Source organism: Arvicanthis niloticus, chromosome 21 (assembly GCF_011762505.2).
Source record: "Arvicanthis niloticus isolate mArvNil1 chromosome 21, mArvNil1.pat.X, whole genome shotgun sequence".
NCBI classification, from domain to species: Eukaryota; Metazoa; Chordata; class Mammalia; order Rodentia; family Muridae; genus Arvicanthis; species Arvicanthis niloticus.
In genome coordinates this window covers 5,226,696-5,250,833 of record NC_047678.1, presented here as the reverse complement: position 1 = coordinate 5,250,833, position 24,138 = coordinate 5,226,696, and positions in this window count along the sequence as shown.

Genomic DNA, 24,138 nt, shown 5'->3' with positions numbered 1-24,138 from the left:
ATTATGCTAAAAGAGGCTGCAGGTTTCCAGCATCCTCATACACAGCACATTGAAGTGTGTCTTAACCTTAATAAATAGTTTTCCATTTGCTAACTACCCTTCCTTTTCTCTACCGAATGAAGGAACTGCATGTGAGCCTGGTACCCATAAAGGTCAGAAGAGGGTGTTGGATCTCCTGGGCCTGGACTTGTGGACAGTTGCTTGCTACCATGTAGGTGCTGGAAATTGAACGCAGGTGCTGTGCAGAGCAACAAGTCCTCTCAGCCACCGACCACCTCTCTAGCTCCTTCCCTTATTTCTTAGTGATAAGAACCCCAGCATCAGACGTCTGTCCCACATCAGCACGACACAAAGAGAGGTTGTAGCTCAAGTGCAAGGCTAAAATTCTGGCAGGACTGCATCAGTGTTCACCAGTTCTTTCTCATGATAGGTTTAGTGGTAAGCCTTTGACATACTCTGGTCAGTGGGGCATGTTCTTATGAAAATACAGTGGGACGTGTGAAAAAGTTGTCTTTATTTCTGAAAAACCAATATCAGACACCATGCTCTGTTTGAGCACTCATTTATAACCTGTGACTGGATGTTTCATCTGGAGAAACTGCAACAATCTTATTTAAATAAGAATGCCCTTAGAACAGAACTGGTGCCAGGCCAGGCCAGGCCAGGCCAGGCCAAGACAGGAGGACCCTAGGTGGATGGAATCACTGAATTAGAATTCCTTATAACTCAGGCCAGCTTAATATTTTCTCTTGTTTGAAACCCAAGTCTTTTCAACTGACAGGTGCTCATTTAAGTACCATTATCCACGGCCATGATTTTCATGTTTGAAATACCTCGTGAATGTGCAGAAGCGGCAGGTACATAAACATTAGAGCCTTTACTCACAGCCCCACGGCCTCCTGCACCCCAGGTATGCAGTGGCAATCTGGCCTTGCAGGACAACACATCAGAGCAACTCAGGACAGTGGAAGGTTTTAGGATGTGTCCAGCCACACCACCTACTGAGCAGTTCTTCATCAAACTGCAGGTTTTGGAAAGGAAGGAACATTCCATTTTCTTCCCTTCAAAAGACCCAGACTTCCCTGAGGGGGAGAACAACTTTTTAGTTACTGCAGTTGCAAGTACATTTGATGTGTCCACATGACCAGCATTCCATCTCCATTTGGCCCATGTGAAGGTGGAGGCGTCATGGATCCCCTTCCATGCCACACTGAGACACGCACTACTGTACTCAGCCAGAGCATCCTTGTTGACCAATAGCCCTTTAGAAGGAAAGAAAGGAGGAGAAAATGAACTCCCTGCCTCTGGATCAGTAGGGATCACCTTTAAAGAGTGACCCTCTGGAGTTTTTTAAGTACCTTTAATTTTGTGTGTTTATTTTTTGAATATGAGCCTAGACTGGCTTTGTCTACATTGGTCTCAATCTCACACCGATACAGATGCTGAAATTATGGTGGTAAGCTCAAACTGACCTCAGACCTCAGATTTGTGAGTCCAAATAACTTTGGTGTGTGTGTGTGTGTGTGTGTGTGTGTGTGTGTGTGTGTGTATGCGAATGTGCAGCTAACCTTGTTTCTGTGGTGGAGTGAGAGCAGCTAATTGACCAAAAGCAAAATACAGAATGTCAGAGTTTTTGTGCTGTTTAGAAAGATTGCCACCTTCCTAGGGAAAGCCAGATGCCTCAATAAGAAAGGAACCCCAGTAATGGCTTCAGCCACCTGAAGACCCTTCAACACGGTTCTGGACACTTCCTAGTTACAGAAAGCATACCAACACCAAAGCACTAGGAAAGCAAAGGCCCCCGATGACACATTTGTATACAGCATCAAATGTTGGCCTAACCTTCCTCAAATTGTATGAAGGTGTGTCTCTGTATTTTCAATTATTAATTTTGTACTGGCAGAGAGCTAAGTGCTTGGCAGGATTACGGTATTGTTATTTCTATGGCTGGTCACTGGGTTTTCTATTTTGTTAATGTTTGCCCTTCCTCATCTGCCTAAAGGCAATCTAAGAGATGCATCATGTGTTGTCTCTCTGCTAATTGGTTGTAATAAAGATCTGACAGCCAATAGCTGGGGCAGGAAGCACAGGGCAGAACTTCCTGGCAGAGAGAATGATGAAGGGGAGGGAAGCAGACATGCCAGACTTAGAGTGGACATAAGGGAACAGATAGGGACCAGAGTGGAGCAGAGAGGTATAGAGCTACCCACATGGCAGGTCATAGGCTAGAATAGTTGGGTTAAGTTTAAATGGTAGCCATAAAATTGCCCCAGCAAAAAGCCAAAGCTTTAAACTGTATTAGAAGTCTTCATGTCTTATTAGTTCTGCTGGTGGGTCTGTGGAAAGTTCTGCAATAATCCAACTTGATTTGTTAGATTCTGGTAAGAAAACTAAGAGTGTGGAATGGGAGAAATATTCAAGTAAAAAATATAAAATTTGGGGTCAATGGCTCATTTCACCACCCTCCTCAAAAATTACTACAGCTGATGGATAAGGGACCTGCCCTGTGTATTTATGGGCTTAGCAGTACGTTTAGAAGTAGCCAATGGCATGCCGCTTTATGACTTTACAGACAAGCAGCTGGATAGCACTGTAGTCAGGTAACCTCAGTTCTGGGCTCTGCTCATCAAGGCCTGGCACTCAAAGCACAAGCTTCCATGCATCTGTGCAACAGCAATCTTTTGCTCAGTCAGGGCCTCCCTCTGTCCTGTACTGCTAACAACAATATAATGTCTCTGCTGCCCTTCCCCCAGGAGTGGGACAGACTACTCCATGGTGAACTTAGGTTGGCCTGTGCTTCTGTGCTCCCCAAGGGGTTCTGTCTTCCTAAGTTAGCTCATATAAAGTGACTCAAGTGTCCTAAATAAAGTATTGTAAACCTTGCACGTCCACATGCCAGTTGCACCCTTGGTCCTCACGGCTCATTTGCTTGTGTTAGAGTGATGGGGGACTGGGGTGGAGCCAAGTGATACATAGTCTATGTGAACACACTGTGCTCATACTGTAGAGTGAAATGGATTAAAGGTGTCCCCTAGGGTTGTGACCTCAGTGCTTCTTGCCTATAAAAGCATTCTTCTCTTTTTGAGGAGAAGGAAATCATACACAGGAAATGGACACTTTATACTTAAAAGTTTGACAAAGTTCAGTAAGCTGTCTACTTATAAGGGATGATCACTGTACTGGCAAACACACCTGCACAGTGTCTTCAGAATGCTGATGTACAATGAGTCCTGTGTATCAATCTCGGATTCCTGAATATTAAGGTCTTCTTATGCTAAAAAAAAAAAAATGTTACTTATGTGCTACTGTAGGTTTTCAGGGTAACAGCAAACATGTTTATTTGATGAGAAATCTGCCAAAGGAAGAAATTCTGTTATGAGCAAAGACAGCCATACAGTAACTGCTGTGCTGCAGAGTTTGCCAAGTGGATGTCTGATTATCAGCTATCTGCATTGTTTTTGCTTTAACCTGTAAAAGCACTGCTATGAAAATAGTCAGGTGTATGCATTTTTGTCGACGTTCACACCTGGCTACAGAAATATTCTATGTGTTCTGTAATGTTATGACGTACCAGATTAATAACTGGGGCCCAAAAGAGTGACAAGTCCTACTGTATAATAATCATTATTAATATTAGGTGCTTTCACAACTCCCCCCCACTGTTCAAATGGGAAGCATTGTTCATAATAAATCAACAGAAAACAACCAGCATAGCACATGGACAATTAAGATTTGTACAGCAACCATGCACACCTGCTCTGTGAGCTGCCTGTGTGTGTATTTAAGGCAATGTCAAATACACAGATCAATGCAAAATGATCACAAGAGAATGGAGATTGAGTGTCAGCTCTCTCAGTCACCACATGGAGGTTGGCCCTTCCCCCAGGGGTCATGACTGCTGAGAACTGAGCAGGTTACAAACCAGACACTGTCAAGTGCTTTCATAAATGCACATGGATACTCACAACCAAGTCACCAATGGCTACAAAGAGCCCAAGTGGCCAGAGTTTAAATCCTTGCCCTGAGAGGTGCTCCCATGTGACAAACTTTATGTGAGTTATGCATTCTAATCTGCTCTTCAGTTCTCCTTACTCACAAAAGGGGACTATTAACAGTAACCAACAGGGTTACTATGTGGACAGCAGCTAGTGCCCTCCCTGCTTTAACACGGCACGTGTTAAATATGTTGAGTATGGTTACTACTTTATCTGTGAATAGTTCCTTCCACAAGAGCTTGTGTAAGGAGAGAAGCCTGTGAATCAGTTTAGGAATAATTATTAAAGTTTTCTACAGACCACAAAACCCAGAATAAGAAAAAACAAAAAAGAAAAGATGAGGACTTGGGCTGCTTTGAACAATCTTTTCACGGGGGATAGGACCTGGCTTGAGCTTTTGAGGAAGGTAAATAATAAAAAGAAAGAAAAGAAGATAGGGTGTTCTAAAAGGAACACGAGAGAGACACAGAGACAGAGAGAGACACAGACAGATAGAGAGACATAAACACAGAGAGACAGAGAGAGCACACAGTATATTGAAGAAAGAGGATAACAAACTAGCCAGTAAGAAATAAGGAGACTTATACTCAAGGGAATGAAGAAGCATAAACCACAGTTCTGGACCAGACTGTCTCTTGTGTCCTCCTAAAGTGATACAAAACGGATGCTGTAGTGCTGAGGGTCTCACAACATCATGCAGTTGCTATCACCTGGAGTGAGGTGAGGGGCAGGTGCTAGGAATGGAACTCAGAGCCTTGTTCCTCGAGGTGGCCACTCTACCACGAACCATATGGTAGTACTGAGATGTTTTAGAAATGAGAATTCCTAGGTTCTATTCCAGCCAGGTGCACTGTGTCAGAAGCTCTAGGGTTGGGGCCCTCTGTGGGATTCTGATGCACATACAGAATCTGAGAACCACTGACTAGTTCAGTGAATGCAAAGGCCCATGGTCCTACTTCATTCTTCCTATGCACACAAATACCATCTTTTAGGGCAGTTCAGCCCAGGAAGTAGAGATCCACATCCCAGACACTTTTCCTACAGGACAGAGGAAAAAAGGTCCTGTGGATGAGCAGAGACAGGGGAGAGCAAGTTTCTCCTCACATGTCAAGGGCCTTTCGAGTCTCCCACTCTCAAGACTATACTAGCCAAGTTATGCTTTTGCCAAGATTAGATCTTGGGCGGTGGATGTAGGAGAAGGACTCTGGCTGATAGCTGGCCTATGGTGGTTAGTAAATACACAGTTCTCATTCAAAGTCTATATAGGAAGTGGTGTCATAGGAAATGTTAGAAGAATTTAGGTTATTTCAGAACAGAAACTTTTTCTGTAATACAGTCCCCAACCTAACATAATCCATTTAAGAAATTGACACACCAGCCATGATTTATTTTTCCCCCTTTTAAAACCACTCCAACTCCATCAGCCTCAGTCACTGGCTTTCTGTCTTTGTAAGACTCTGGCCTTCCATGGGTAGCCTAAGGACGCTGAAGTGGGCTATTTGCTGCTAAGAGCAAACAAATGGCTCTTTGGTACAAAGAGGACCATTTGAGAGAGGCAGAGAAGAGAGTAACAGCATGTTCACCAAGTGTCTTTGCTTGTGTTTTTGAAAATGGAGATGATGGAATGGATGGACTGAATTTGCCGACTCTCTTTATTGATTTACTTGATAGGTGCTCAAGACTCACAGACAAGTCTGAATTCAGCCACGAGTCTCCTGATTCTCAAATAATTCCAGAGGATGCTAAACTTTTCTCCTTTTGTTCTGACACATGAACTTGTTAGACATGATTGCCTTTCTTTTGTTAGAGCATAAGGGTATGGACTGGGAGAGCCCAAGCACTGGGGAGAAATTTCTATTTCCATCAGTTGTGTAGGTGAAGAAAATTAGTTTCCAGTAAATACGAGTAGAAAGCATTCTCTCAGCTTCTGAGAGGAATCACCCAGCAGCTATTCATTTGTACCGCATGGAAATCTATACACATTGACGGCCAAGAAATTAAAGCAGCCATGTGAAACCAGACTCTGAAAGTCTTGATTTTCTATTTAAAATATTGCCTAACACTCAGGAGGGAATGTGAAGTAGTCACCTGTCGGTTAATAAGAATCCCAACTGGTGGGGTATGCACTGGGAACCAAAGGCCAGGGTGGGGTATGAACTGGGAACCAAAGGCCAGGGTGGGGTATGCACTGGGAACCAAAGGCCAGGGTGTATTTTCCTATTTAGAGTGGCAAAATGACAATAAAGAGAAAAAGTAGATACAACTTTTTCTTTTCAATGAGGAAAGATGTATTTAAGCCATAATTCTAACTTGTGGTCTTCTGGCTCCATACCCTCGCCTCCATGGCAAGGAGAAAATATCATAAAGGAAGGGTGACAGAAAAGCTTCTCCCCCCATGACAGACGGAGGAGAGGGAAAAGCTACTGATATGATTTAAAGACAAATCTCTAGCTGTCTAAATACACTAACTAGGTTCCACCTCTTAATAGTTAATAGTGTCCCTTTAGCTAAGAATTCAACAATGACTGAATTCATTGATGAGGTTGACACCCCTATGATACAATCATCTCACACCATCAGCACCTGTGGGAGGGGGCAATCAATCTTTCAACAAATAAGTCTTTGAGGATACTTTATATCCAAACCATAACATTCTGCCCCTGTGTGCTAAAAATCTCTGTCCATTTCATAATGAAAACATGTGTTGTCTGTTTCCATGAGTCTCCAAAGTTTCAATATCAGCAGCATTGTTCAAAAATCTGCCTTCAATGTCTCCTCTGAAGCTGGAAACAAACTTTTAGCTATGAGGCTCTGTAAAATAAAAATGACATGCTCATAACATACAAGTATAAGACAGAGGACATCTTCCTATCCCAAAGAGAAGAATAGGCAACTGGCATGTCAAGATCAGACCAAGCATGGAGAACATCTAATCTTCTATCTCCACTCCTGGTGCCCAGGGTAAGATGGCATCCAAGGTGATGTGGTAAGAAGTGAACTTCACAGGTCCAAGGAAAGCATCCCTACAACCTCGCTTACATCATCATCCCTACAGCCTCGCTTACATCGTCACCCCTACAGCCTCGCTTACATCATCATCCCTACAGCCTCGATTACATCATCATCCCTACAGCCTCGCTTATGTCGCCTTACAATGGCTTCCCTCTTGGGCTGATCCTGCCCATTGCCTTCTGTGTTCTTTGACAGACTTTCCACATTCCTGGCACCTACAACTTGCTGGAGTCTCCATTGCATTTTTGGCAATGTTAGGAACAACCACCATCTTCCACATTTACCTGTAAAAGGCTGCCTGCTGGATCCTGACCCAGACACACATTACTGACTCCACTAAGCTTTCTTTGAAACCTTAGTGGAAACTTTTCCAGACCCACAACTTCTGCTTTCTGGATTTGAAAAAACAAACAAACAAACAAACAAACAAAACAATAACACACAGATGGTGCCAATGATTTGTAGCATCTCAGACAACAATATCCCTTGGATCATGGTGGTAGTGACCTCTGGATGACTGGACCATAGGACATGAGAAAACACTTTGCTAGAAAGATCTTTGCAAACAGGGAACCCTGAAAATATCTTCTCACAGCAAAATATTTGAAATGAGTTACAACTTTTATACCTAGAGTCTACAATGAGTAGGGTCTAGTCAAGTCCTGAGATGTCCTCCAGACGTTGTTCCTTTGGTTTTAGGGCAAAGTGTTTTGCCCATTTTTAGTGGTAATAATTTCTTCAGCAATCATACTTTTCTTAGTTCCAACTTAAAATATATTATTGTGAAGAAATAGCAGCTGCAATTTTTTAGATCTTTCCACTCTGCTTTTGTTGTTGTTGTGTTGTTTTGATTCTCAATATAAATCCCTCTAAAAGCCGTCATCAGTGCCCATATGTGAATGATGGGATGCCTTGAAATTTTCTCCATCAGATTAATTAATTAATCACCTGTAAACTCAGACTCCCACAAAATCTCAGGCTATAAACAAACTGTAGACATGATGGCTTATTCTTTCTTTTTATTTATTTATTTTTTCAGAATATAGCAAGAGGGGGACTCTTGCCCAGCTCCTGATAGAGTCTTTGTTCCCACTGGAAGCTCATGAGCAGTCTTTGTGGTCCACATGCTTGTCAGTGTTCTATTCCTCTGAGCTAATGCCAGAGCTGTCGGCAAAGGCCTGCTTACAACATTCTAGGCCACTTCTTCCTTCAGATCACATATTTACACAACAAAATGATGGGTTCTGCATCTTGGACAAAGTGCTAAGAAAATTCATCCTTTGGACAATTAACTTTTCTTAACCAGGAAGGAGATGTCAGGGAATAATTCATAGGAAGAAAATATACAGACAAAGCTGGAGGATGAGCAGAAATTGTCCAATACACATTACTGTCTTCCAACTCTACACTGATCCGAGATCTTTGGGTTCCCATCGACCTTGACTGTATCACCTGGTTACAAACCCTTGCATTTTACCCCAGTGACCTGTGACCTTCTTTTTACACATGGCAAAGGAAGCTACAACCTTGTTGGTGGTTGGTAATGACCTTTTTTTTTTTTTTTTTTCTATTTTTCTCGAGACAGGCTGTCTTAAGCACTCAGTAATATTGCTTAAAACTAATGTCTTAGATGTTTTATTTGAAGAGTGAGAACTTTGAACGGAATAATCCTTAAACTATTGTCTAGCCCTAAAATTTCTTGGATGTGAACCATATGGCACCCATGTAACTCTCAAATGCAAGACTGTATGTAGATGGAGAATAGCTCCTTACACCCCACAACACACAGTCTTGGAGACTCTAGGGATACTTGGTGAATTCTAGAAAATTATGCAAACTTAAGATATCATTAAGTACATATTAAAATACTGTAATATTTCTGGCTGGTCTAGAATTCATGATCCTTCTGTCACAGTCTCCTGGGTGATGGAATTATAAGCATTCATAACAATGCTAGGCATTTTTGTTTGTTTGATGAGATATGGTCTTACACTGTAGCTGAGGCTAGGTTTAGATTTAGAATTCACCATGTAACCCAGGCTGGGCTCAAATTCATGGCTGTTCTTCTGTCTGTGCCTCTCAAGTTCTAGGATTACAGGCAAGAACCATCAAACTTGGATTTAAAGGTTTTTTCCCCTTAAGATTTTGTTAACTGTAAATATAAATAGCATAATTCCTAGAAACCAGTATACTTCATTTGTAGATGTTGAAACATATGTACTTAGCTTCGTCACCCCTTGAAAGTATAAAATGGTGATCTGTTCATTATATCAGTCTGCCAGGGGAAATCTATACTTGATATTTAAAGATGTAAAGAGGGTAGCTTCCAATAGGTACCTGGTATGCCAAGCACTTTTTCATGAATGATGCTGTCCCTAAAAATCATTCACATATCACAGAGATCTCTGCTGCCTATCATAAAATGCAGGGTAGGTGTGACTTGATAATATGGACACGCTGTGATACATACTGAGATGCTCTTCAAAAATGCGGTACACAAGGTCACATGGCCGCAGTCTTCTATTGCTATTATGTGGTGCACCCCCCCCCAACCCTATAGTCAGCCTTTTTCTTTTTTTAGGCAAAGTAACATAAGTACAAATAATTAATTATTGATTTGACAACTGTTACAGTCAAAACAGACTGTCATGTGTTGTTTTTCTTGTCCCATTTGGAATTTAAATTTGTTAATTCTTTCAATTAAATCTGGGTCCCACAATATGTGTCTGGGACTCTATTTAGTTATTAACAGGAAAATATGTTATTATACAACTGAGTGAACTTATTGTTTTATAAACTTTGTTATTTATTATTAGATTAAAATGCTAATGAGATAGTAATTTGGGGCTTTATTGAGACTATGAGCTCTATTTTTTTTCCATAGAAGTACTTTATTTGCCAAGCAAATACTCAAGTACAGTTTAAGGTAAAATGAGTTACCTAAAAATTTCACTTCTCAGATTAGATCTAAATGTTTTGTGAGGGCCCAGGGAGATAGGTGCTCTTAATGCTGGTATATGATGTAACTGGTAGAATCTTTCTGAATGGCAGATGGACTAAATCATTCCAGATTTAAACCTTATAGAGTATTAGGGGTAAGAAGGGCAGGAGTTGGAGATGGGGCAGTTGGGGTAGTCTGAACAAGAAGAGAGGTGCATTCAGGACATACACTGTTGGAGTCCAAGCAGGGTGAGAAGGGAATTGGAGTAGGTGGCCAGCAGTAACAACTGTCCACCATAGGGCATGAGAACCCAATTGGAATGGGGAAGACATCCATGAAGTGTGGATGTACTTGGCAGAGTTCCAGAGTCAGTCAAACATAGGGTCCTCGAGATTGGCCTGGAAGAAGGCATCAAGATTACATAGATGCTAGGCAAGGAGGCACATGCTTCTACTCCTATCTCTGTAGTCAGCCAAGATGAGGAGAGTGAGTGAGCCTATGAGTTCATGGAGAGCCTTGGCAACATAGTGATATGCCATCTCAAGCAAGCAAGCAAGAGAAGAAGAAAGCAAATGTAACAGTGGACATCTCAAGGCTGGAGCCTTAAAGATAGTGTCTATACATAGTCAGTGGGAAAATGTCAGCTGGACTGTGTAGAGAACGGTAGCATTGTGGAGGGCTGATCACATTAGTAAGCCAGTGGAGGAGACTGTGAGACATAGTTCTTACAGTTGAAGAATAAAGTGGTAGATGTTGGAAGAAGTCTAAAGTAAACCCTGTGGTTTTGAATTGGAGTTGGGAATGTTGGCATGAACTCAGGATTTAAATTTTTATCAACAAAAATTGGAACAAGTTATAGGAACAAGTAGATTTAGAATATACATGTGTGTACATGTGATTTGTGACAAAAGTTTTCCTGGGGAGATACAACAAACACATCTACTCACACTGGATAGGAAGCCCACAACAGACCAAAGTACAGATACCACCAAAGTTCAGTTTGATGAATCATGAGTTTTATTGAGGTGACTTATAGGAATATAGGTTAGGGGTTACTTACAGGAGCAGAAATCCCTCAAAGACAGCTGCATCACTAAAGCCCACACTATCATGGGTGGCAGCTCACAGAAGCTGAAAACCTGGAGTTTACTGCACAGCCTGATGGCAGCTCAGGTTAGAACATATTCTTTCCACATAACTCTGGTCTAAGTCTCTTCAGAAAGCTAGACTGGTTCCTCTTTTTTCTAGGCAGCTGGTCTGGTCTCAGTCTTCCTTGTAGCCCAACTTAGTTCCTCTAAAAGGGACTTTCAGCTTTTATAGTTTCTTTGGCAATGAAGTGCCTAGTGAATCTGCTCAGTTTCAGGGACTTCCTAAAGCTATTTTGAGTTATTTACCTTCCTGCTAAAGGAGCTTCCTTGTAGCATGGAATGGTTCAGTCTTGGAGGAAACTGTGGCACAGCATGTGAGTTCATGCAAATGTGTGTGCATGCATGTACACTTGTGTGTTCATAAATTCACCACAGAATCACTCTCTCTATCCACTAAAGAACCCAGAAAACCCTGCTGATTGGTAGCAGTGAACACCACTAGGTGTCTAGATTTTGGGTTATAAATATCTTTCAGTACTGAAAAAAACCTAAAGATCACTGTGCAAATGGTACCAGATCTGGAGCGGGAAAGTAGAGACCAAGCCTGATTATCTTCCTATGCCAAAACCAAGAAATGATGAAAAAATGAAAGTAGTGTGTATGAAGCACAGCTGTAGCTTGGGTAGGTTGAACAGGTCTGGAGAAATCAATAAATTGAAATAACTTATGGGCTGGATAGATGGCTACATGGTTAAGAACACTTATAGCTCTTGCAGAGAACCCGAGAACAGTTTCCAGAACCTACATGTCTACATACAACTGCCTGCAACTCCAATGTAGGGGATCCAATGCCGCCTTCTGACCTCCTGGTGCTCTGCATACACAATATGTACATAACTCACATAGGCACGCACACACACACACACACACACACACACTAAAGAAATACTCTTTAAGAATAATTTATGATGCTAATGAATTATAACTTACACATCAAGAAGTTTGTAACGATATGAGTAAATGAATGAATCAATCAATCAATCAACTGGAAGGTTAGAGAAAAATGGAAACACATATGGCTTCAAAACACACCTTCCCACAATATCCTTATTAATTCAAATGGGAAAATTGTTGCTTTATAGTAAAGACACCAAATCAACATCCCTTAATCTGCAAAGCTGGCAGAGGGATTGACAGCACAGGCTGAAATCATGTACCACCCAAAGAAAACAGCAGCATGCCTTCTATGATGCGGATAAAGCTGCACCCTGAATCTAATTATGAGGAAACATTAGGTGAACCTCAGCCCAGAGACAATCTATCAAATAACTGACCTTCAAAGCAGCAAGGTCACACAGGTCAAGGAAGGCAGGAGGAACTTCTCCAGCACAAACAAGTCTGAAGAGAAAATTAAATGCACTTGTGGCTCCAGTTGGACACTTTAGATATTTGGGACCTTCAAGTCAATTGGTGCAATCTGAATGGAATCCGAGAGGAATGCTGTGTCCATGTTATTGCCCTTGTTTTGACAGCTGTGCTTGTGGATAGACGAGAGGATGTCTAATAAAATATTAGGGGGCTGGAGCGGAGGCACCCTGTCAACCACTCACTTTCATATGATTCAGGGTAAAATTATTTACTCTATTCTTAACAACTTTTCTGTGAAATCTGAGTTTGTTTCATGATATAAGGCGTTAAAATGCATTTATAATCCCTTCTTTTAGAAAGAGGATACAAACGAATGCTTTTATGCTATCTTTGGTCATATATACAAAGTGTTACATGTATAATAATACTTGCAGACACTTGGTAGTGAGAGGGAGTACTGAATGCGGACTCCATAAACCCAAGCTTGTTACTGTTACCATTTTGTACCACACAGCATCCAGTAAGTCTGCAGGAACTCTATGGGGGAACGGGCATTACCTAGGGGTACAAATCCTGAATTTATTTCTGTGTTTAGGGATAATGGTCACTCTTACTAATTAAGACACATAGAGAAAAGCCAGGCGGCCAACTAACCAGAAGCTGCTGAGTAATGTGGAATAAATTCTGGGGCAGCACCCAAGAAACTGAATTTAGATGCCATCACATGTGGAATCAGAAAATCCATAGATTTCTGATTCTCTGTGTGCCAAACAAAAAACAAAAAACAAACAAACAAAAAAAAAAACTGTGTTCTCTGGGTCACCTCAGGGTGTGTGTGTGTGTGTGTGTGTGTGTGTGTGTGTGTGTGATGTGTGATGTGTACACATTCATGTTTACATGTGTGTGAACAGATGTGTGGTATGTATTTTCATCTGGACACCCAAGGTTGACATTAGCAGTCTGCCTCACTCTCTGTAGGCTTAGATTTTTTTCAAACCCTATTTTTAAATAAAGATTCTTAAATGCTTTAACCTCCCTTCTAGCCCACCACCCACCAGAGGTAGTGGAAAAGAAAGGTTATAAGTGGAGCTGATTAGAAATAGTTCTTTGGATCAAATCCAATCTGCTTTGTCAGGATAGATTTGAGCAGTCCAGTTCAGTAGTGTCAGGGTCAGGATAGCAAACAGGAATCTGCAGTGGTGGCATGGTCATGCAAGGATGCTAGACGTTCTCTGTCCTGTGCCTCTCTCAATGAAGTAATGATCAGCTAAGACGAAGACTCAAGACAAACCATCCATTGCAAAGCTACCTATGCAAGCTCCCCCTCCCCTGTCACTAGCCATTAGGTCCTATTAATACACTCTCCAAATATCATGTGTCCTCCGACAGGTCTTGCCTCAGTAAAACACCACATGAGTCTGCCTTAACAAAACTCCATGTGAGTCCATATCATCTGATATCACTCTGCCAATTGGCCTGAGTCTTCGGAAGTGGCAAGAAAACAGCAGAAGTTTTTTTGGTGCATTTCTTTCTATGAAGTCACAACAAATGATGACCATTAAGGAATGGCAAGGTGTACCAATGCCATCCGGTGTCGTCCACTGTGTACCGAGTCCTTCTTAACATCATGCATCCTTTCACGTGTTTGCTTTAGCAAAACATCCTTTCACCTGTGTCTGCTTCAGGAAAACATCCTTTGACATAACTGACTTTCCAAAGAATCCAGAAGTTTCCACTTAACTCTCCATTGTACTCATTGAATCCAGACCCTCAATTGAATACAATGCTCACCAATACGATAGTCTGGCTAGCTAACTTGTCTCTTCCTTTCCAGCACTGGAAATACAGGCAGCCACAAGGCCCACCTTGCATGTATGTGAGTTCTGGTAATCCAAACACTGGTCCTCACTGGGCAACACAGCAAATAATTTAACCATGGAGCCATCTTCCCAGTCAAAAGATTGCTGTTAATTGAGGTATAAAACTTCTGGAATCTCGCCATTACACTAGGTTTGCTGACCCCATTCACATTGATGTTTGGACTGTAGAAATATTTTCTAAAGCCTTGCTTGGCCTCTACTGTCTGGGTAGAGATGGTAGACATATCTCTCCTCCGGCTAGAAAGCCAAAATGTTCCCATATATTACCCAAAGTGCTTGGGGAGACAAAGTTGGACTAATATGGGATCTGTTCCTTCAGAGAGGAAGCCTCCTTTGGAAGTCAGTATGTTTTTAACAAACTACACTGAAATAACCAGAAATTGCATTAGTTGTTGAGTTTCCTCTGGGAATCCACGTCCTAGGGTCTTATAATATGCAAAATTTAAGATAACCATACTTTCTAGCAGTAAAGTATTGGTTTAAATAATCCTGGCATAGTTCCAGGGCAGATCACTGTGCAGAAGTTACACCTCTAAGGCAAACTGACTCTCAGAGTGTCAGGCACTGATTGTAGCTCTGCCTCACTGCTGGGAAAGCCAGGTGAGCAGCAAGGCTACAGATAATCAAGTGGATCAATAAAACAACAAACAAACTAATCACTGGTGTTGCATGCCTTTAGTCCCAGCACTCGGAAGGCAGAGGCAGGTATATCTCCGAGTTCAAGGCCAGCCTGTCCCACAGAAAGAGTTCCAGGATAGCCTGGACTACACAGAGAAACCTTGTCTCACAAAAACAAACTAAAGTGATGAAGTATGCTATTTCTAAGTCAACACAGTTAAAAGTGCTATCTATACTTCTCCTCAGAAGCAACAATAGTGCCTTGAGCTGAGGCAACATGGCCTTGACTGGAAGCATCCTGGGTTCCTGAGTTACTACCTGGATAACCACCTTGTCCACAGTGGCATTTGCAGTATCACAGAAGACAAAACAAAACTTTCTTTTCTTTTTTCCTCTTTTACATGTATGCATGCATGTTTACATGCATGTGGTATACATATGTTTAGGCATGTGGTGTGGTATGGTGTGGTGTGTGTGTGTGTGTGTGTCTGTGTGTGTATGTAGGCCTGAAGTTAATGTCGGCAGTCTTTCTGGTCCCGCTTCCGTTTTATGTTTTGAAGCAAGATTTCTCAGTCAGGTCTCTCAGTCAAACCCAGAGTCCCCTTACCCCCCTTCTATGGCTAGCTTACTAGCCAACTTGCCTTTAAGGATCGTGACGCCACCTGTGAGGCTGGAATTACAGGCAGGTCACCACACCAACCTGCATCTACCCGGCTTCTGAAGATCTGAACTCTAGTTCCCTTGCTTTGGGGGCAAAGCACTTTAACTGCTGAACCATCTCCTTGGCTCCCAAACTGAATGTAACTTTTAGCCGCTATGTCAAGGCTTATTTATTACTCCTGAGTAGTTTCTCCCAGCTGGTACAGATATTCATACTTACAAGGGATTAGGTCCATAGATAACCAAATGTAAACAGTGAACACATTTCAGTGGTGGGCTTTCTGCTGATTTATTATTTATACCATTCATTTGGATGAAGATTTACCCACCAGCTGCAACACTGTCAAAATGGAATCCAGTCATGAGCGTGGGTGATATCTTCATTTGGGGGAGGCTCACAATTCTTTCGAGTCAGAAGACAGTGCAGGAAGGATACTCTTCAATGCAAACGTTGCAAAAATACTAAGACAAAAGAAGGCTTTAAACACTGAGAAGAGAAAATTCTACATTGGTGGCCCGAAGAAAGACAAACACCCAGACCCGCCCCTCCATTCCCCGGGACCACGCATATTCAGTAGACCTTCAGAACCTCGTTTGTACAAACAAAGGTTTAAAAATCCAAAGTGGTGTCGTGGCGGTGCAAACCCTATTGTGAACATAGTTTGAGGAATGAGATTTCATGGGATTGTTAGACACCCCTCCCCCTTTCCCAAAGTGTCGCCTGTATTTAGGACTGGCTGCCTGTAATCTTTCTGCTCTATTTGCTGCATGAACGTTCATTATTTTAGATCAAAGAAAACAGAAGAAGCCACTCACACGCTTCCCCAGTGTCTCTCTCATTAAAAGTAATTATTTTCCCAGTTCAGTCCTCTTTGTTCACAGTCGTGTCCAGTGAGGAAAAGGGTCTTAAGAAACCCAATTATGTCTAAGGCGGCTTCAGAATCCGATAAAAGGGTTGGGGGCTGGGATTGTTCAGGGCGCCCCGGCGGGAGGGGGGTGGGAAGAACCTCCCATTTCCAGTGCTCTGCCACATTAAGAATTCTGCTCTCTGGGATTAGCTTGGAAAGCACTTGGCCTTAAATAGAGAAATTTTCTAGTTTTAATGTCTAAAGCTGAAAATAATGAATTTCATTAAAAACGAATGAACTCGTTTTCAGTATTACTTTACAGCACATGATTTAATTACTGCAGCAGCCGATAAAGAATCACAAATCATTCTAGGAAGTGTTTTGGTAATATTGTGCAGCTATGGATTTTGCTTGCCTTATTTAATGAATCTATAAAAGACCTATAAATGATTCCTCCAGACAGAGAGATGTGATTCCCAGTTCACTGTGGAACAAATATATTGATTATTATTAACACACCAACCATGCCCAATTAAATGTTTCTATATAAATAATTTCACAGAAGGGACCTTAAAACCTAGTCTAATATATTTTATGCTATTTCTTATGTATTTGTAAAAAACAAAAACAAAGAGCTTTGTGTCTTGAAGACAAAAATAATGTATTTAAATTTTTAAAAGAGTGACTAAAAATTAAAAAAACAAAAATTCCATCTCTCACTTACAGAAGAGAGACATGTGGATGGATGGCCACTGGAGGACTCTGAGTCCTGGAAGGATCTGGCTCAGAGCCCATGTTCCATCTGTAGCAGTGATGGTGGTTTTTCAAGATTGCTAGCGACATGCTTCCTTCCTGGCTCGATCATTCCCACCTGGAAAACAGGGATCACTGCCCACCCACCCCCCACCCCTGAATGTGACTTTGCATGTCTTACCTTCTCCAAAGGAAGGGGATGGGGTGAATCTGATTCTTTTTAACTTAATGTTTTACTATTATTTGAAGTTTATTATTTTCATGACCACAGGCTAGAAGTTTGAAACATAAGAGAAAATTTAGCCCAAGTGGAGCTGAACCAGTAAGTAAAAGATGCCACTAGCATCATGCCACGTAGCATCAGTGAAGTCTAAGGTCCCTTTCAAATACAAGTACAGGCGGGTGGCAAAGCCAACACCATAAAAGCTACAAACAGCTGTAGTGTGTTCATCCTACACAAGTGAGCATGGAGAATGGATAGATCCATATATCACATGCGTACTGCAATAGTCTGTTGGTCCACAAAGGAGTGTATTTTAGTGAAAGATAAACATCTGTATGACCCACCCAACCATCATAAAATGAGAATACATCCAAACTCGGTGGCTATAAGTTGCTGGTATTTCATATTTTCCAGGGTTTCCTTAAATCAAAAATATTTTGAGGGGCTGGAAAGGTGGCTCTGCAGTTAAGAGCACTGGTTGCCCTTCCTGAGTTCGATTCCCAACAACCACTTCTGACGATCATGAAGATAAAGTACACATGTACATAAAATAATAAATACATTTTAAAAATATTTTGAAAGCGTTTCAAACATGTTTGTTCTCTCAATGAAAAAGAAGGTCAAGTCAGTTTATCCACACTGCTTCATATGGATGGAGTTTAGGGTAAAATGTCCTACTTACTAAAGTACAAAAAAAGAAGTTGATAGTCAAGAAACACATTTACATTTGTTGTCTGAGATGGGTTTTAGATACAAGCCATCTACATGATGTATGGAAATGCTGAGGAGAGGGAGCCCCATGTCAGGATTAAATGAATTAAAACTTTTCAGAATTTATTTATAGGCCAGGCAGTAAATTACTCTGATTAACAGGAATCAATACCACCTTGATGAAGTGACCCCAGGGGATTTTAATTAGTTTGGGGGGGGGCACCTTTTTGTCCAATATGTTATGTAATTCAGTACATCGTGTTAAGAAAATGAGACTGTTGTACAGTGCACGGTCTCCTTCATACTCTGGTCCAGCTCACTTCTTCTAGATCAGCTTAATGGAAAACAGGCTTTTAATCCAAGAATAATTCTGATAACTTGGCAAGTTTTTTTTCTCTGCACCAATTAAAAAGCTAGAAAACATCTGGCTAGCTTGATATTCTTATAAGTAAAAACTACTAAGACAGTAGATAAACTGTTTTAAACAAACAAACAAAAAATCAATATATACAGTACAAGACCCCTTTCCATTTACCCCGACCTTCAGGCAAAGGCAGACACGGCAGCATGTATCTGTAATCCCAGTGCTCCATGGAGAGAAAAGAGGAGAGATGGGGAAGTCCCTAGAAACGGAGGGACCAACTAGCTTGCAGTGTGCAGACCCTGTCTCAAGCAAGGTAAGAAATGGAGACTGGCATCAAAGGTTGTCCTCTGACACCACCCCTGTGCCAGGCGAGAGTGTATCCACAGCAGAAAGATAAGAAACGGTGTATGTAAGTCTAGTTCACATATGAGGCTGCAGTGGTTTGAATCATAATGACTCCCATAGCCTCATAGGGAGTGGCACTATTTGAAAGGATCAGGACCTGCAGCTTAGTTGGAGTGGGTGTGGCCTTATTGGAGGAAGTCTGTCACTTGAGAGCTTTGAGGTTTCAGATGTCTCTGCTAAGCCAAGTGTCACTTTCTGTTCCTGCTGCCTGCTGATTCATAGAACTCTCAGCTCAGCTCCATGACAGTCTGAACACCACCATGATTCCCACCTGTGGGTCATGGTCTAAACCTCTGAAACTAAGTGAGCCCTAATGAAATGTTTTCCTTTGTAAGAGTTGCTGTGGCCATGGCATCTCTTCACAGCAATAGAACCCTAATGAAGACAGAGGTTTTCATGATTTTATTTAAATTTGAACCCGATATTACAATGGCTCAGTCAAGCGCATCTTTTTTAAGTAGTGCAATTGAGCCATGTATAAATAGTCTCTTTATAAGTAAAAATTAAGTTAGACAGTATTTTTACTATATGGAGATACAAACATGAGAATGGAGTATACAGCAGTTTAGGGCTAGAACTTGCAAGAGACCCTGGGTTCATTCCCAGGTGCCGCGAAAACAAAAACAAACGAATGGAGATCCAACTATCCAATATGCTCTAGGCACAAGAAAAGTGAGATGCTCTTTCCTTTCTCTCTTTGACTGATAAAATAAGAGGAGAATGCTAAGAACCTTAAGAACCCCACAGCATAGTTATAGAACGTGGTATGTGTGTGTGTGGGGGGGGTGGGTGGGGACCAGCTATGGTTCTAAGTCCTCTGTTTCCTCCCTCTTAGTGTCTAGGCACTGCTGCACACTGGGCTGGAAGGATGAAGTGGAGTCTGAACTGGGTTGGGTCTGCAGGATCCCAGTCCGGCTGGGAGTGAGTGCCCTAACTTACCAGGACCTTTTTCTTTGGAGTCATTTCTTTGGAGTCTTGTGTGGGAAAAGCTGGAATTGATCCAAAGGGATCAGAAACACAAAGCTTGCATATGTGAAAAATATATGGCCTCTTTTTCTTGTTTTTGTTTGTGTGAGCCTTGAATGTGTGGTATATGCGTGTGCCAGAGAGGGTAATAGCCAGTGTCTTTCTCTATTGTTTTTGACTTTATTTTTTAAGACAGAGGCTCTCACTGAGCCTGGACTCATCCGCTGGCTAGACTGGAGGCCAGTAAGCCCTAGAGATCCTTTAGTCTCTGCCCATCCCAGCAATGGCATCATAAGCATGTGTCACTACACTTGGCTTTCCACATGGGTGCTGGGGATCCCCAATTCAGATCCTTACGCTTGCATGGCAGTCGCTCGGCTACTGTGTCATCCCCTAAGCCTTCATGTGTTTACCTCTTATACACAACTGAAACATCATAAAAAGTCTACAGCTTGAGAAAAAAATTTACTTACAACCATATAAAAGAAGATGACAAATACACTCCCTAGTCTACAAAGAACTTTTTCAAATCAGAGGGAAAAAAAAATCAAAGCACTTCACTGGGTAATTGATAAAAGAAGAAATCCACACAGTTAATTTCTGAAAGAAAAAATGGAGACAATAGAGACATGCAAATGAGAATAACATGAGGCGTTGCTTGGACCAATCAGATTAGGACATTATGGAGGAGGCAATGCACAAATATAGATCAGATTTCACACTGAGCAGATTAGTTGATGTAGCCATTCTGCTTCTAGTCATTTAGCCTTAATTTTATCTTTATCTTAATTTAAATATTTGATTTAATCTTGAAATAATTACCTAGGCATATACATTTAGAAGAAACTAATAAAGCAAACCACCAGGGAGCCATCTGCTGTATCAATCAGTGTGCTGCTTTTTACATGTCATCATGAGGTTTCTTTCTTCCTTTTTCCTATTTTTCTACTCCTGATTCTTTTTTCTTTTTTTTCCCTTGGCAACAAATTAAGAGAGAATGCTAATTGCAAACACTGATGAATGGTGGCTGGGGGGTGGGGGGGATAGCTGCTGTTTGCATTCCTTTAATCATGCTGATAATTCATGTCTACATCCCCACATTCTGTGGGAAGATCAGACCCATCAGTGCCTCTTCTTGCTGACACCCCTTCTTTTAAGAGATCTCTCTTTCAGTGCCTAAAGGAGCCCCACCTCTACCTCCATTGTGCTGTGGTGACATTATCTTACACCCAACCCAAAGAAGGGAAAATAAACATCTCCACAAAGAAGGCAGCACACAGGACCCTTTTCTAACTTTGGAATGTAACAGATGACTCCTTTTCTGCTTTTTTTTTTTTTTTTTTTTTTTTTTTTTTTTTTTTTTTTGTCAGCCAGGCAGAAATACCTGATACATTCTGGCTAAGAGTATTCCCTCTCCTAGTCAATCAGGAGTACTACCTCTCCCAGGCAACCAGGAACACTTCCTCTTCCAGTCAAGGATGTTCTTAATCTGCAGTGACTTACATGACTTCCTCACTGCTTTAAAGTAAACCATGCCGCTGGCCTACTTCCTACCAGGAGCAGGCCTTTTGTGCACAGCTGTCAGGCAGACTCCTATGTTACCAGAACTGCCCACTTACAGAGTCAATCATAGCTTTTCTAGTTTGTGACATATCCCATAACAAGTTCTGTACACGTGTCTCAGGGTTTTACTGCCGTGAACAGACACCATGACCAAGACAACACTTATAAGGGCAACATTTAGTTGGGGCTGGCTTACAGACAGGTTCAGAAGTTCAGTCCGTTATCATCAAGGTGGGAGCATGGCAGCATCCAGGCAGGCATGGTACAGGAGGGGAGAGTTCTATCTCTTCATCTGAAGGCTGCTATCAGAATACTGGCTTCCAGGCAGCTAGGATGAGGGTCTTAAAGCTCACATCCACAGTGACACACCTACTCCAACAAAGCCACACCTACTCCAACAAAGCCACACCTACTCCAACAACAGGACCACACCATCTAATAGTGCCACTCCCTGGGCTGAGCATATACAAATCACTACAACATGTGATACATTTTTGTTTTGTTCTTAATCCAAGGTAAGGAATTCTAAAAATTGAATCTCTACTTTGTGACCCTTCTACTACAGTTAGAATTCTCAATTTTAGCACTATTGACACTTGGACACAGATCACTTCTGTCTCTCTCTCTCTCTCTCTCTCTCTCTCTCTCTCTCTCACTGTATGTGTGTACACGCATGCACCTGTGTGTGTGTGTGTGTCCCCTAAGCATTGCCTACCAGCATCTCTGACCTCCACTTATCAGATTCTATCTGCAGTCCTCTACTCCAAGTTGTGACAAGACGGAATCAAAATTTACAACCGAAAGAAGACACGGGTCAACTTGTAAGTCTTCTTTATCTAAATGGAATCTTTCTCATGAATCTTAGCTGAGAGACTGACATCATTTTCAGGCATTATAGACCTGCCCACGTGCTCAGAAACCCCGGACAGATATGGAAGGGCTAGGTGTCCACTTCTAGCAATATCCTCAGAGCAATGGATTTGACAAAGCCATGCAAACACATAGATCTTCCATGTCCTCTAAAATATCAATGATCCCTGGGACCAACACCCATGAAAATGGTCGCAAGTGCATCATACGTTCTTTGAATGTGTCCTGTACACTCAGGATTACCTTGTCAACTTCAAATATGGAAGGAAAAAAAAAAGCAGAACAAAAACCCCAATCCTGTCGGTTTAGTGCATATTAGTAAAAGATCATGCGGCATTTGACAGTATGGGAAGAAGGATGGCACCTTTTTTATAATTCACTTTACATCCTGCTCACTGCCCTCCTCCCACAATCCTTTCCCCACCCCCACTCCCCATCCCCTCCTCTGAGAGGATGGGGAATCCCCCAACTATGGAACATCAAGTCTCTTTGTGGTTAGGCACACCCTCTCCCACTGAGGCCAGACAAGGCAGCCCAGCTAGAAGAACATGTCCCACAGATAGACAACAGCTTTGGGATAGCCCCCACTGCAGTTGTTCAGGACACACATGAGTTCAAGCTGCACACTGTGGGTCGGGCAGTGGACTGTGCCACCAGACAGAACAACTGGTAAGGTGGCAACAAAGTTCAGAATCCCAATAAAACTCATAACTGAGAACCACAGGAGTTCGGACTAGCTCCTGACCAGATTCCTGTCCTGGAGCACATGACCACGACACCCTACTAAGAAGACCATGACAACTGGTCGTGTAGCGTAGAATTTAGAGTTCTCCATGCTAATGAGGTATCTGGATAGGCCTCAAGTGTTTAGCCAATGAGCTTCTTTTCCTGGGCATCTTTCCTTGCAAAAGGTATTTAGCCTGATTAAGTCATATGGATCCTCTTCCTCCATGAATAAAGCAGTTTGGACAAGAAAGAACTGTCCCCTGCATCAAGGACCACTGCAGGGAAGCGGGAGCTTCATCACACAGAGTAGTGCCTAAATCTCCAGCAGGAGTCCCTTCAGACCCTTAGCACTCACCCTGAGCTAAGCTGGACACCCCCGCCCCGCCCCGCCCCGCCCCGCCCCGCCCCGCCCCGCCCCGCCCCGCCCCGCCCCGCCCCGCCCCGCCCCATTGCAAGCCCTGTGGCCCCATTCCCAACCGCCTGTGGTCCTCAGCGGCATCTGGGTGGACGGGAGTTCGAGAATCACAGCCTCTGACCCAGCACTCGACGTTTCTCACCCAGAAAAACATGGGCTGGGACCCCTGAATTAGACTGTGTTTTGCCTCCTCTGAGTGGCACGTTGGCGTCCCTGAGCCTGACGCTCCAGTGGCAAGATGAAAAGCAGACAAACAACACATATGCTACATATGGGCCGGAGAGGGAAGCCTAGCTACAGCCTGTGTGTGGTCTTTGGTTGGTGGTTCAGTCTGTGAGAGCCCCAAGGGGCCAGATTTCTTGACTCTGTTGGTCTTCCTGTGGAGTTCCTATCCCCTTGGGGCCTGCACTCAAGAAGAACAGCCCAAGTGAGGATGCTTGAATCTCACTTAGAAGGGGGAATAAAACAGTCATTGGAGGTAGATGGAGGAGGGAACTGGGTGGGAGAGGGGATAGGGAGAGGAATTGGGGAGGATCAGGATGAGGTATGGGGAGGGACAGGAGAGATGGCCAGAAAGCCATGAGAATGAATGGAAATGTGCAGCTGACGGGTGGGGAGGTGGGAGGGGGAATCTGGAGAATGAGACAGAGACCTGGGATAGGGGACGCTCACAAAGTACCATTTGAAGGTCAGGAGGAAAGCCTTTAGAATAGACTGGAAGTGGGTATGGCC